Below are 16,433 nucleotides of genomic sequence, written 5' to 3'. Positions count from 1 at the left end.
TGGGCACCTCATGTGTCAGTCCACCTTATGTGTCAGTCCAGCTGACACATAAAATTAACCATCACAACAGTCAACCAAGGGTGGCCAGAGGTTTGAAGGAAGTCCTGTGTGTGAAAGACAAAGGCCATCATAAACAAATAAAAGAAGAACTCTGAGGAAACGGATAATGGGAAATGACAAACTTTAACCCTTTTAAAAAATATTTTATTTATTTTTAGAGAGAGGGAAATGAAGGGAGAGAGAGAGGGAGGGAAAGAAACACCAATCAGTTGGTTGCCTCTTGCAGAGCCCTGATCTGGAACCGAACCCACAACCCAGCCACGTGCCCTGACTTGGTATTGAACTGGAGACGTTTTGCTTTGCGGGAGGATGCCCAAACAACTGAGCCATACTGGTCAAGGCAGACTTTAACTCTTAGTTGATACCTCAGAGAGGTAAGAGAAAATATTGCATTCATAAAGCCAAAGGAGCCATAAATATATCAGAACTTGAGAAATAACAGCAGAAATAGTTTCAGAACAACATTTGGAAGAGGAAGTTGATGAAATCTCCTAGGAAGTAGTAAAAAAAAATGAAGGGAAATAGAAGAAAAATAAGAAAGTTAGGGAATGAATTAAAGGATCTTATACCTAGCTAAGAAGAATTTTAGAAAGATCAAACAGATAAAATGGAGAGAAAATTTTTATGCATACAATAATTTTCAGGGCTGAAGAACCTCACATCTTTAGACGTAAAGGGCCCATCAAATTCTTTGCCCAAAGAATGATATTTTTAAAAAATTCACATTAATGCACATTAAGGAGGGAAAAAAGTAGGTGTCAAATGACAAAACTAAAACAAGTTAATAACAAGTCTGATGTCCTTGATTCAAGGGAGAGCAGCCTGTGGATCAGGGGAGCGCAGTGCCTCACCTGCAGCAGGGCACCATCCCTGAGGGATCTGGGGCAGGAGAAGGGGTGGCGGGAGACAGGGCAGGATTGGCCAGGAGGGCGGGGGCTCACTTGCAAAGCCAGCAGGTCCTATTTTCTTGGGTAAAGGAAGTTAACTAAAGCTGAGTTGAAGGATTGTGATGGCTGTTCGTTCTCTTTGACAGTGAGGCGTTTCTATTGAGTGCAGGCCAAGTCAGGTTTAGATTTGTGACACGGGGTGAGACCCTGTGGGGGGCCTCCATCTCTGAGTCCCAATATATGAATTAAGTTTATCATAAGTCACATACAAAGGATCAGGGATCCAATGACATCAAGCTTCTCAGCAGCACCCTAGAAATCTTGAAGGCGATGGAGAAGGGCCTTCAAAACCTGAGTAAAAGCGACTGCCACCCTAGATCTTAACCAGCCAAATTATCCATCAACTGTGAGTGTAGAATAATTTTTGGGCATTTACATCTTATGCACCCTTTCTTTAAAAAAAAAATAAAATTGACTAGAAAGTGTTCTCTAGCCAAACAAGGGAGTACATCAAGACAGATGAGGACGAGAGTCCAGGAAACGGGTCCCAGGACAGCAGTGAAAGGAACCCCAGGACAACGTCACCACAGCCTCCCTGTGAACCAGGTCCAGCTGGAACAGAAGGACAGCCGATGACGGGAGGGAGGCATCCCAGAGAGAAACAGGCCCAACAGATGATGTGTGAGTTTGACTTCATGAAGAGGAGGACTGGGTTTGCAGAGCGTTAGAACTGTGGAAAGAATTGGTGAAAGGTGAGTCAAAAATAAAGAAATGGAAAGACAATGAGGTCAGTGAAAGAAAATCACACATGTTACTTGGCTCAGCAATGCACAGTGTTCGTACGACCATAATCGTGTAAACCTTAATATTAATTAAGCCAAAAATTGCGATTTAACTATGTTGGGAGGATGACAGTAAAGAGGAACCAAGATATAAACGAATCTGTTTGTAAACACTTCCCCGGCTCCTGTGGTGCGTCCAGCTCCAGGTGAGGCAGCAGATGGCCAGTGGTGAGGGCGTGCCTGCACGGCCTGCACAGTCTGAAGGGAGAGACTGGGGGTCATTTGTGTCAATAAGATGCTTCCAGCAAACTCCCTGAGGCCTTGCTTACAGGTGCTCCCCGTGCCTTTCTGAAAGCCTTGATGCTTTAAATGGATGGCAATTTACACTTGAAAAAGGATTCTTAAATTTGTGATCTTTTCACTGCAGGGGTCTTTTTCAGTCGTGAGCTGTCTTCTTTACCTATTTGTTTATACACCATTAAGTGTTGCATAAACTGAGGGTTCACTGGAATTCTAAATTTCTTCTAATAAGCAGTCGTGTCTCCTTTAACAAAAGACAAACATTCTGAGAAATGTGCTGTTAGGCAATTTTGTCATTTCGTGTAAACATCATAGAGTGCATTTACACAAACCTAGATGGTTCAGCCTACCTACACGCCGAGGCTACATGGTACAGCCTATTGCTCTTAGGTCACAAGCCTGTACCAAGTGCTACTGTACTGAGAACTGTAGGCAATTATAACACAATGCTAAGTATTTGTGTGTCCAGACATAGAAAAAATATGATATAAAAGATAAAAAATGGTACACCTGTATAAGGGCACTTACCATGACTGGAATATGCTCTGGATGAGCCAGTGCGTGAGTGGCGTGTGAATGTGAAAGCCTAGGACGTTACTGTACACGACTGTAGACTTTATAAATACTTTCCCGCAAGCCCTTCCCGCTGCTTCCTTCTGACAGGGTTAGAAATAGAGCATCAAAGCTGTCAGTGCTGCTCCGTGAACAGGGTTGTGCACTGGATTGATTAGAAGTATGGAGGAGGGACTGGCTGGGTAAGGAGTGGGTCATCATGATAGTGGCTGTCAGGAGGGGGTGAGAAATGGCCTGGGGACCAATAAATATAAGAAATCACTATGGAGAGATAGACCCTGGCCGGGTAGCTAAGTTGGTAGAGTGTTGTTCTGATACGCCAAGAGTGAGGGTTCAATCCCTGGTCAGGGCACATGCAAGAATCAGCCAATGAATGCATAAATAAGTGGAACAACAAATGCTCCCTGAATTGCTTCACTTCTCTCCCTCTTTCTCCCTTCCTCTTTCTTAACATCAATAAATAATTTAAAAAAACAGAGGGGGAGCTAGTGGATTGTCATGGCAATGTGGTTTTGGCTACTGTATGTTGGAGCAGTCAGATTAAGGACCTGTGTGGTCTTCATCAAAAAAGAGGCTGTTTAACATAGAGAGGGTATAAAACTGAGGATACAATATTTTGACTTTGGAAATTTGTTTTTACTTTCATTGACCCTATCTGGAACAAAGGCCTCTCTCTGGCATTGAATCGATGGAAGAAATAAAACTTACTTATGTTGTATATCATTACAAGTTGAAAATATTTCCAAAGTCCAGGGCCAGGCTGGCTCCACATTACAGAGAAAGCTATTACTCAAGTGACAGTGGCACTTAATACTTGTTAAGGTAGCTTCTGTGGAGGTGGGCCTTTAAATGGGATCTTAGGTTCTCAACAAAGAAAGTATTGCAGTGCACTCTGAAGACCATCAGGCTAGATCTGGGGAGGCTGTCACACCCTCTTAATACGTTTTGCTGGGGGATAGGTAGAGTCCTCTGTGCTGAAACAGATCAGCAGCCAACTGAGATATAATCTGTGCTCTCAAAATTGAAGTGCTGTGAATGAGGGAATCTGTTGCTAAGACCAATAGATATTGATCCTATCAGGAAAAAAATCCTCCTGAGCCAGAGACCCTTCCATTTCTCATAGGAAATTCAGCTTCAGTACAATCTAATAGGATTACGGTCATATGTGCGGTCCACTGTTGACTGAACATCTGGTATATGACCATACCATGCCTTTGGATCTTAAATATGCTCCCTGAATTGCTTCACTGTCTCTTCCTGACTCTAGACTTATCTTCTGGAAGAAGACTAAGCTTCTCAGGCTTGCTGATTTCCTTGGGTCTCTCTGCATACCAATGTTCCCTAAGACTCATTCCTGGGGAGCACCTATGATAGCCTCTCACTGAGGCATCTACAGTCCACTTGATTCAAAATCAGGATGTCTGTTCTGCTTGAACACACCTGTGGGAGGAGGTCTGAGGAGTGCTGAAGGTGTATGATCTCAACAAGAGGCAGGACATTTGCTGAAAGGAAAATGGATAGAATAAAAACAGTTGGCCTGTCCTTTAAAGAAGGGAATCCAGAATAATGCTCTGTCCAATAGAACTTTCTGTGATGATAGAAACATTTTGCGTCATGCAATATTTTAGCTATGGCTACTGAGCACTGGAGATGTGGTTAGTGAGACCAAGGAACTGGAATTTTAATTTCATTTAATTTTACTTTATTAAATTTATATTTAAATAGACACATGTGGTTAGTGGCTACTATATTGGACAATGCAGGCTTAGAAAGAGGCTCTAAGTGTTTCTTGTTCAATGATTTATGGATATAATTTTAAAGGATTTTCTGAACTCGTTATTTCCTTCCCTTTAGGGGCTAATAACAAGAGCCTGGAATTACAAGAGACAGATTAATTATTTTGGGGAGAATGAAAAGGAGAGTAGAGATAGGCTTAGAGAATAAAGTAACCTGGGGGTAGCAATGACAGCAGCTAGAAATAAGGAAGGCAAAAGTACTAACTACCTTTGGAAGGAGAGAGAGGACAGGAGGAAGGACGGGAGCTTGGGAAACCCGTCGGGGATGAATGACTGAGCCCCGGGGCTGCAGGCTGTCCACTGCTAGGGGCGCCTGGCTGCTGGGAGATCACGCTGCCAATGGTATGAAGTCGATTCTTTTATTTATTTGATCAAAAGGAACCACTCACTTATTTTAACTAATATCTCCCCATTTAAATACTTAAATTACCATAAGTAAATGCAAGGTGTTTCACCTTGCTTAGCATAATCAAGGCTGTAATTCTTTTTGAAATTAATAGGTGAAGTCTGGTGAATGCATTTACTAATGAATGATTTGAACACCAAAACATGTGCACACACACTGGCAATCTTACCCGATACTTCTTCAGTAAATTATCTGGATCCTTCTTTAATTTACTGACTGAAAAAAAATATAAGCAAAGATCCCAAGGAACCTCCTGTCATTTCTCTAGAATGCATGATGTCCTTCCTTCAGCTTGGCAGTAAGGGACCCCAACCTACAATGTACAACTTGTACATATTTTACACACATACACAACACACGCATGTTTGTTGCTTAGTTTTTCCACAAACTTTTCTTTCAGAAGAAGTATCATTTCCTTTGTTGAAATTTGGCCAAATGATTTTTGTCTTCAGAACAGTATCAATATTTACTATAAACTGTCATAGATCTGTAAGTCCAGGACCTGAAAGATTTGGAAAATAAAAATTAATAAAATATTTAAACCATTCTAATTTGACTCAGAACAGTATTACCACAATACTCTGAGGCTCATTTCCTCAGAGAGACTATTATGGTGTTACCATGCCTGTTGTAAGAATTGGTAAGAACTGCTCAGCCTGAAGAAAAAACACGGACTCACTGGTGTTTATTTACAAACAAAACAAAACAAAACAAACACACAAATAGCTACAGCCATACTCAAAGTAATATACTTTATTATATTTAAGACTTTAAATTGGGTCCGGAAAAGTCAAAAGTCAAAACTTGCTCCACAAGTCTTCATTTAAACAGCTCAAGAGATTGGCAGGATAGCAAATTTCTGCAGATTAGTGAGGGAGGAAAAAAATAAAAGAGCACCATTCAGGAAGAGAAAAACTGACAGTTGGGATACAATTGTCCTTCAGAAAGGCTAGAAACTTTAGCATATTTTCTTCCTCAGCTCTTTCAGTTCTTACACCAGAAAATTACAAGCGTCCAGGTACATGCATAGTCACATATGTTTGTCAGTGACACTTACTGTGTCTGTCATCTGTGCAGAAGTGGGAACTGATGTGTTGGGAGAGAGTCAAAAGAACTGCAGATCTTCCTCTCAAACTGCATGTGAAAAGAAATGAAAAACATCTTCATAGAATAATATCACAAGAGCATATGAATAGAGTAAAATCTCTAGATACATAATTAATGAGGGCTTAGCGAGGAGAGGAATTAAGAGAACTGGGCCAAGTTAATCAGGAAACTTTCTTATGAAGTGATTTTGAAGCCAGACTTGAAAAGTGAGTGAGAGTTTAATGGATCGATGTGAGTTAGTACATTTCCCATTGCTTGCCCATCCCTATTTGAGGATAGGTGCAGTTTGGGTCTCGCACTAGAGCCAGTGTTACTTGTACTGGTTAATGGCCTGACTGAAGGGAGATGGCATTATGCTGCAGATGCTTCTGAAGTATCTGCAGTATAATGGGAAGAGGGTTGATATTCTATGATCCTTCCCTTTGAAAGCCAAATTCCAAGCCAATTGCAGATCGGATGAGTGTACTGGTCCTTCTTAAGAAGAGGCAATTGAGGCCAGGAAAGCATGCAGTGCATTTTCAAACAAAAGAGTCACTTAAGACCAAGCTTGGAGGCACCAGAAAAGGAAGACAGGCCCTTGGGGGGAGCACCCCTCTGTGAACCACAGGCAGGAAGGGATGTGGGAGGGAGAGGAATCCAGGTGTTCCCTACAAGGTGGGATGGAAAGAAATTGCCCACACCTCCTTTTACTCAGACAAGATGGTCACTGGTAAGGAGCAGGGGTGGGGTGGGGATGTGGGGTGGTAGAAAAAGCCAGGAGTTCAGGGAAATATGACAGGCTATAGCAAGTGCTGTGGCAGGGAGGTGTGAGAATGTGATGGGGACCCAGTGGCATGTTCTGCCTAGGGGGTGTGTGAAGCCTTCACAGACTTGGCAAGCGACATTTGACTTCTGAATTGAGCTCTGAAGACTGAGTAGTCAATTTCTAGGTAGAGAAAGCAAGGTGGGCATTTCAGGCGGTAGGGCGAGCTGGTTAGAAAATACAGAAGTGTGAAAGGGGGGTTGTGCCCACAAAGCCTAAATCTGTACCGTGCAGAAAGGCTCCTTCCTTCTGGGTCGGGGAAGAGAAGGGAGAAATGTTGGCTCCCAGACTTGTTAAAGCCAAGTGGTATAATGAATGCAGCTTCTACTTTGTAGGAAATCCCAGGGCCAGGAGCACATGTGGGATGAGCCATCTACGTTCCATCAGCAGAATCCAGAGGGTGGCAAACTACTGGTCCTTCAACAAATCCGCTGCAAGGAAAAGAAAAGAGTTTGGGGGGTTTTGCAGGTTTAAAAAGATGTAAAATATATATATTTTTCGAATAGGCAAGGCTGATCCGTAGTTTTTATTACTTGGGTAAAAAACTATAAAGGAACATGAGAAAGATTTCTATACAAGTCAGAATGGTAATTACTTTGGGAAAAAGGAGGGGGCTATGTCCTGGGCACATGAAGGGGCTTCTGGAGTAGCTGGCAAAGTCTTGTTTATTGACCTGGATGGTAGTTAGGAGGGGGTTTGCCTTGATCATTCATTAAGCTATGCATTTGTTTCATGAGGTTTTCTGTATTTTTGCATAAAAATTTTAAAATCTGAGTGATTGTTATGAGAACATTTGCCTTGATTATTCATTAAGCTATACATTTATTCATGAGATGTTCTTTATTTCTGTATAAAAAGTTTTACAACTAAGAAAGCTGTTGACACATTTTTAAATGGGAACTGACTTTTCATGCAGACATGGGCATTACATATAGAAGTGATCTTGCTGGACCTAGCTCTAGCATCATCGTTTTTAAAAACTGAATTTATTAGGGTGACATTGGTTTAAAAACCACACAGATTTCAAGCGTACAAGTCAACAAAACATCATCTGTACGCTGCATCTCACGCCTGTCTCCCCAAGCAAAGACTCTCTCCATTCCATTTTCCCACCATTTGTCCACTTCCCTCTCCCCGCACCCCGTTTTCCCTCTGGCTATCACCATACTGTTGTCTTTGTCTATGTGTTTTATAATATTTGTTTTTTTGCTTAATCCCTTCACCTTCTTTCATCCAGTCTCTCAACCCTTCTCCCCTCTGACAGCTGTCAGTCTGTTCCAGCTAACCCTGCCTTTGTTTCTCTGACTGGCTTATTTCACTTAGCATATTACTCTCCAGGTTGATCCATGCTGTCACAAAAAGGTAAGATTTTTTATTTTTTATTTTTTAATGGCCAAGTAGTATTCTATCGTGTAAACGTACCACAGCATTTTTATTCACTCCTTTATGGATGGGCACTTGGGCTGCTTCCAGATCTTGGAGATTGTAAATAACGTTGCCAGCACCATCTTAACTGAGCCAGAGTGACGATGACAGGAAAGACCAAACACACTAAGGCAGAGATCAGCTCTGCTGCCCTGGCTGCTCAGAGCTCTGCCTAGTGATCCATCCAGCTTCCTCACTTGCCTTTTCAAAAGCAGCAACTTGTATTAAAAAAACAAATGAATGACAAACAATACCTCAAGTTTCCCTGGCCAGAAAGCCTCAGATCTTTATACCCTCGTTTGGTTGAGTAATTTAATTTTAGGTAATTTGGCTTAAGGCATATTTGTTAACTCTTCAGCTTGCCTGAGGAGAGGAACAAGGGTCTAGGGCAGGAAACAAAACCAGCAGATGCATGAAGACCCTATGCCTTTCTCTCTCAGTAGTAATTTCTGTGTCACGCAGGTCTGGTGTTGACTTTCCGATCACATCTCCCAGTTCCACAGACAGTCACGCATGTTTGTTCTGTAGTAAGGAGTTATGGATCTCAAACTATGGAGTCCAACTCTGAATGTTCATGAGAACAGTCAGACATTGAGCAGGAATAATAATAAAGCAATAAGTAATGTGGTTAAACAAATGTGTTCCCACTTCCCTTTGTCTTCTTCAAACATCTAATGCATATGTCTCTGTCCTTATTAGCCAAGCACTTTGCTTCTCTCTCTGCCCTTCCCCTGGCACAGATGGAAAGAACCAGCATGTCTTGAAGAATGCTTTCCCATAAAGAAGGCTGTCAGACTCTCTTAAATATAAACAAGTAAAAGTAACTAAGAACTATTTATGTGCGTGTGATGCTTTTGATCCTGGTCCCTGTGGTAATTCTGGCTTGCTCATTTTAATGAGCAAGGTTTGGACCTTGCTGTCCTTGTATGTACAATATATTAACTCCTCACACAAAGGCAGGAGGACATGGTGTGAATAACAAATTGAGGATCAGATGCTTCTGGTCAACAGAACCTTCACAAAGAACACTGTTCAATGTCATAGCCAAGGTCAATTGAAGCTATGATACGACTTGGCAGAGGGAGAAGAGAAAGAGCCTTCAAAGTTCGAAGGGGATTAGCCATTGAGAGTTAACTGGCATGTGTTAACTATTTTTATAAAAGGAAGCTCACTTTGAATGGTTCTCATGCTGAATCCTTGCGTGGAAATTGTTGGAGAGTAAAATCTCAGCTTTCTAGTACCCTTTTGGAATGAATGAGCCATTCCAAATAGTCAAGCATTCTATATAGCCAGAAATTCATCTAGTTAAACACAAAATATTTTAAAAACCATGTTGAGTGAAAAACTTTCTGGAAAATGTTTTATACACTCTCCTGAATGTCCTATAGAAAGATTATAGACTTTGGGGGACAAGAGAGCTGGAATACCCACAGCCCCATTTACTAATTGAGTGCCCTTGCTTATTATCCTTATTGAACTTCAGTTTCTTAACCTGTAAAATGGGCATAATTGTGCTATATAGCAAATATTGGTTAATTGTACCAAATGGAAAGTACTCACAGTTGCCTTCTTTTAGGCCACCAGCCTGTTCCAATCTTCCATATGTTAGACATGGTTTGAGAAAATCCCAGTACCTGGAAGGTTCACAGAAGGCTAGATGGATACACTTGACTAAGTTGTAGGATCCCTGGTTTGAGAGGTCCTAGAAGGAATCAGGGGGAATCAGGGGTGGGGGAGGGCTGGCTCTGAGGGCTGAGTAGGCAGCACAATGTGATGCGGTTGAGAAGGTTCTCCTGGCCCCACTCTTTCCCATCTACCTTTCCCATCTAATAATCAGGATGCTTCCTTCAAGGTCAGACATTAATTCTTTAGAAATTTCCTTTTAAACAGGATCTTGGAGGATGTGGCAGATGCCACCCAGATTCCCCTTTGAGGAAGGTCTCACTGCCCAGTTTCAAGGAGTGTAATTTGTTGCAGACTCTAGTTCTCCCTGCTACCAGGGAGACCTGAGTCACCGGGATTCCCCCTCTATTCTTGTCTTGCTTGTAAGAGAAGAATTCAGGTGAGAGACAAACATATATAGTGCAAATGAAATGGCAAGTTTATTTATGAAACACAAACACAAAACCACAGGCAGGCACCCAGCTAGTCTGAATGCCCCACTTATAGAGGAAATAAAGTTGTTAGTAAGTTTGTTCTGTACACTTGAGCACCTGGCTCAGCTAATCTGAGTGCCTCATGTATATAGGGAATGAAGCTGCAAGTCTGTCTATATGCCTGAGCAAAGAGCTGCAAGTGGGCGCCCAGCTAATCTGAGTGTGCCAACTATTGGGGTTCAGGAGTTATATTCTTTAGCTAGCTTCCAGGCTCTCCCTCCTCCTCTCCCTTCCAGATCTTGGCATTAATATACAGTTTCAAAGTCCCCCCCCCCCCCCCCCCCCCCGCCAGCTAGCGGAGACGATACATACAAAATTTCAAGGGCTCCCATCCTCCTGCATTATCATAGTTCTGGCTATGATAGTTTTGCCTGTGATGTTTGGAACTCCTGGCAATCATATTGAACTGAGCTCAGGACTGCAGAATGAACAGGTGAGACATGTCTCCTTTTTGTTTCTAGCCTCCTGTTTTAAGTTCTTTATTAGAGTGCACTGGGCAGGGGCCCTGCTTTATTTCCCCTCCAGCTTCTCATTCCTAACTGCTTCCTAACATTCCCTCGGCGTCAGCCTTAGCTTTTGAGCCAAGATCATAATCTTCTTGGGCCAATGCCTGAGCAAGTGGATGGTAGTAGAGGGCATACTATTTTCTGGGTGGCCCCCAGCCAATGACTGAAGGAGAGGATGGAGCCAGGGCCTAGGGATTTCTGCCCAAGGTTGTAGTTCTCTAAATGTGGCTTCCTGTTGGGATGGCAGAGAGCCTGTCATGTCTGCATCACAGCCTGAGAGTTCTCTTCGCCCAGTCCTGTTTCTTCCCTTTCTCTCTCATAAGTGTTACTCCATAGTAAACCTTTTATACTCCTCTTTCTCAACATCTGTCTTTGCCTTGCTATAGAGGGAGGAAGTCACATAGCTGGGGAAGGGAGGGACTAGCATAGCACAGACTAGTGAGTCAGTGACCAAGTGCTATGATCTGGATGTCTGTGTCTCCCCAGAATTCATTTATTGAAAGCCTCAACCCGAATGTGATGGTATTAGGAGATGAGGGTTTTGGGGATCTTTGCCATTATGAATGACATTAACCCCTTATTAAAGAGGCCCAAGAGAGCTACCTTGATCCTTCTACTACGTGAGGATACCATGAGAAGTTAACAGTCTGCAACCTGGAAGAGGGCCTTCAGCCTTTGGAAATGGCCTGTTGACCACGTGGTCCTTCCTTTCATAGGAAGGAAATGGCAGGACTCAGGTTAGTTACTGAGATTTCTCAGAATCCCCGGGTTTAGTGAATTCTCTGGGAGAACATGTAACTCACTGGGAGGTGGTGAGCATTTTTAGGGATTAACATGGATGCTGGCGGGGAGGCTTCTCTTTCTTCTTATTGGGATTGGAAGCCAAAGTTGGTGTAAACCTGAAGCTACTGGGGTGGGGGCAGCATCTTTCCTACCATTTGGAGAGAGCCTGTCTGAGGATAAAGCCATTGTGATGCTATAATCTGAGAATACTTTAGATATATAAGAAACTGTATTTTTATATACTTAAAATGTGTAAGGGAGGGATAAGGACAAGTCTTATTGTTTTCTTGAGCTGTTTTGACTTGGGTCCCTGCTATTTACTATCTTTGTGTAATTTGACTAATATAATACAGCTTGCCAAAATTTATCCTGGTACTGACTCTGAAAAATATTCAACTGCTAATCAAAAACTAATGTGATTCTTTTGAAAAACAAAATATCTGTTTCTAATAGGGCTGGACTAATACCACTTACTCAACATTTCTTAACATGAAACTAATTATAATCTTGTATATGAACAAAAAATAGCTTTCTTAGATTTGTCAAATTCCATAATACTCATTCCAACATAGAGTTAGCATATTCTGTCTGGGAAATATCTAAATTTTGTAAAAAGTTGTACATGAAAGAAAAATAGTTAAAATATAAACATTGGGTAGTAACTCTAACTGGCTTTCTCAGGGTCTGAGAAAAAATGAAAATGCAGGTGTTAGATCATAACCTGCTCTCTAAAATGATGTACTTTTTTTCTGCTAAGGTACAAGAATGTCACTGTTTGAAATTGCTCATTAAAGATAGATCTTTAATGTAGAAAAATCATCCCAGGAGTTAGCCCACCGAGGAAATGATTTGTTGGTGCACTACTGCTGAGTGTAGGATGTTTTATGATGTTCAGAGAGGGGTTTTAGGTGATTCACTTAAAAGGAGGCCATCAACTTAAGCCCAACAGCTGTGGCCTACAGATACTCTATAATCTTGGAAATGGGGAGGTGTAAGGACAAGTTTTAATGATGCACTACAGAATATTAAAAAAGGAAGGTTTTGGGGTAGTAATCCAGACTTGTACATGGGATAAAGATGCTGTCTAAGGTTGAAATCCCAGACTCCAATAAGTGGCCTGACACACTCTCCTGACTTCTGTAGGCTCCACTGAGCTGCTGCTTCATGTTTCATTGGCTTTATAAGACAACTGTATTAGCTGGCAGTTAAGGCAGTTCCATTCTCCCTAAAGTGCTGATTCTTGCTCTCCAATTTTAAGACAACATGTCTATAAGGGTCCTTGAAAGGGTCTTCTAGCAATACTTGTTTGAAAGATTGTGCTTCCTATTGTAAACAGGTACTGCCTCCCCACTAACCCTACTACCGAGGTTTGATTTGAGAGATGCAGTCAGTTCTTGAGCTCATTTGTAAAGCCTCATTATTCTCTGGCTGCTAACTCACCTCCTTAAACTCTCTGTTCCACCTCTCCCACTCTCCATGACATCACAGCATTCAAAAGCTCAGTTAACATTTAACAAATTATTACTGTACATTTATTTACATGTACCTGACACTGTTTTGAATACTGAGGATATAATGATGACAAGATAGACAAGTATCTGCCTTTTTAGAGTTTATATTCTCTGAATAACTTGAAAGCAAATACAGAATGACAGGTAGTAACACTCTCAACTAATTGCCCCACCCCATTCTGTAAATAATCATCTTTATATTCACTTCCCTCCTTCCCCACTTTGTAGCGGAGAAGCTATCCCTCTATGCTTTCAAGGCTAACCTTGCTACCTAGATATTTCCTATCATTTCCTGACTTCTCATGGGATTTTCTCCCTTAATCAATCCTTCACTCATGAATCTTTGCTTCTTCCACTTTATTAGCTAGTTTCCCTTAGCATACAAATATAATCCAATTACAAGGCCTGAGGCCTCATACAGCTCAGTCTTTCGGTGGTGGTAGACTAAATAAAACAGACATGGTAATACAGGTGGTGATTGCATGACAACAAATACACCTTTACCAGTCACTGTATGTTAATGCATTTTATTTGTCCTTGTGCATTATTAATCAGTTTCCTAGCACCCTTCTTGAACTGAAAAAAAATTAAATTCTTTACAAACAGTGATCCCATGAAGAGACTACTAACTGGTAAAGTCTTTCTGAAATAATTAGCTCTTTACTGTTGTCTTGGTTTAGGCTGCTATTATAAAATACAAGATTGGGTGGCTTAAAGAAGAGGTCATTTTTTTCACAGTTCTGGAGGGTAGGAAGTCCAGGACTGAGGTGCTACTTTTTACTGGTTTTGAAAGTTAAACATTGGATTTTTTTATCTTTAATTTTTGTTTATTTACTTTTTGATTTTAGACATGTACACCAACTTTACAAAATCTAAATTATTGTTGCCTAGTATTGTAGTCTTATCTTATTTTTAAGACCATCAACATTAGTTATTATTATCAAAACATTTAATTTATCCACAGATAATGTCTTGTTGCTCAGCATTGCACTCAATTCTTTCCTTTGGGTCGAATTTCCTTCTTTCTGAAGTATGTCTCCCACTACACCTTTCAATGAGGGTACATGTGTTGTAAATGGTTTCAGTATTTGTTTCAAAACATCTTTATTTTGGCCTCACTCTTTAATGATAATTTTTCAGGGTATAGAATTGTGGGGGTTGCCTGTGATTTTCCCTTAGCCCTGTGAAGATTTGATTGTGTCATTTTTGTGTGTGTGTGTGTGCATTCTATTTGTTGCTAATGAGAAATGTATTGTTATAGCAGGGGTCTCCAACCTCCAGGCCACAGACCAGTGCCTGTTAGGACTGGGCCACACAGCAGGAGGTGAGCTTGAATGTAATGTGCTTGAATGTAATGTGCTTGAACCTGAAACCATCTGCCACCCCCGTCTGTGCAAAAATTGTCTTCCATAAAACCAGTCCCTGGTGCCAAAGCAGTTGGGAACTGCTGATTGATAGATATCCTGTTCTCTTTGGTTTTTATAAAAATTTTTCTCTTGATCTGGGCATTCTGAAGTTTCGTTAAAATGTGACTTAGTGTGCTGTATTTACATTTATCTTGCTTGAGATTTAGTATGCTCCTTCAACTTAAAGATTAAACATTTAAAAATTCAGAAAATTATCTTTTTTCTCAAATATTGGCTTTTATTTATTATCTCTGGACCAGGGGTCAGTAAACTATAACCCATTGGTCAAATCTGACCACTGTCTATTTTTGCAAATAAAGTTTTATTGGAACATAACCATGTCCATTTGTTTATGTATCTGTCTATGACCACTTCTGCATTATGACTGCAGAGCTGAGTGTCCTTGTGACAGATTATATGTTCCACAAAACCTAAAACAAATAGATTTATTATTTGTTTCTTTACAGATTAAATTTGTCAGTCTCTGCCCTAGACTTTCATTCTGGAATTTATATTAAATCTAAGTGGACTTTTCATTTTATCCCTTGTGTCTATTAATCTCTAGTTCTAGTTTCATATTATTTTATTTCTCTGTGCTGTATTCTTGTTATTTTTTTAAGTTGAGCATTTTTTCTGTTATATTTTCTGTAGCATTTCTATATAGATTTGTCAGAAGTGAGGGCTCGTTAACTCAAGTTTGCCATGTTTTCTGAACCAGAGGTCTGGTCTGTCTATTCCTTTAATACATCATCTTAATCAAAAAAGTTATGGCAGCTATTAACAAGTGATCGGATCATCAAATAGTTGGGGTTCTCCTGATGAACAGAACCAATAGGATAAATGTGTTTATTTTAAGAAACTGGCTCCCACAATTATGGAGATTGGTAAATCCAAAATCTACTGGGTAGAGTGTAGATGCCCAGGGAAGAGGTGATGCTGCAGTTCGAGCACAGAGGCAGCCTGCTGCAGTACTCCCTCTTGCTCAAGGGACACCACCCCTTTACTCTCTCCAGGCATTTAACCAGTGTGATAAGGCCCACCACCCACATCGGGCAATTTGCTTTACTCAAGGTCCACTAATCTAAATGTTAATATCACCCCAAAACACCCTCACAGAAGTATCCAGAATAATGTCTGATGAGATATCTGGGTGCTGTGGTTCATAAACCTAACCAAGTTGCCACATAAACTTAACCATCACAAGTTTACCCCTTGTCGACTTGACACCCATATCCACCTTCTTAAATCATACTGAATTTTTAAATAAAGATAATAAGGTCTTACACGTAACATGATACAATTATCCTGTAGACAACCAAAAGGCACTAACCCTTTCCCCAGAAAAGGATATAAAGTCCTTGGTGATGTTTATTGTCCTTGTTACCCTGTAACTGAAATACTATAATGTAAATTTAAAAATACTTAAAAATTGTGATATAATGTCAATACATTATATGATGTGTGACTAGGAAATTAGAGAGGGAAGAAAACAAAGATATTTTCTGTATGCACACACAGACACACACATTCATAACAGAGTAAAAAAGAAACACTCATGACAGTTACAGTCCTTGTTTTTGTAACATGGTTGTAGCTAGTATTTATGACTATTGCCTTCCACTGTCCATTCCATATTCCTTTCTTTCTCAACAAGCGCCTCATCTGGCCATCGTTCTTGTCTTGGTGGGATGACTCAAACCTTCTTTCCTGAGAATCTGGGCCATTAGTAGTCCCTTCTTGAATTGGGTTGTAGTAGTTTTTCACTGACTTGAGTCATAGGACCTGATAATACTAAGGGATATCCTAAGCAGTATTCTGTGTTCCAGACACTCTTCCGTACTTACACTGTGGTGTAACAGTCCAATTTCTCCTCGGTGGTTGGGATCAATCACCCCAGCACAGTAACCCCCTTTTGCCTGTTGATTTAGAGGCA

Source organism: Phyllostomus hastatus, unplaced genomic scaffold, assembly GCF_019186645.2.
Source record: "Phyllostomus hastatus isolate PE091 unplaced genomic scaffold, TTU_PhHast_1.1 phas_contig_58, whole genome shotgun sequence".
Lineage (NCBI taxonomy): Eukaryota > Metazoa > Chordata > Mammalia > Chiroptera > Phyllostomidae > Phyllostomus > Phyllostomus hastatus.
The sequence above is the reverse complement of the archived record's forward strand: the minus strand, read 5'-3'. Positions refer to the sequence as shown.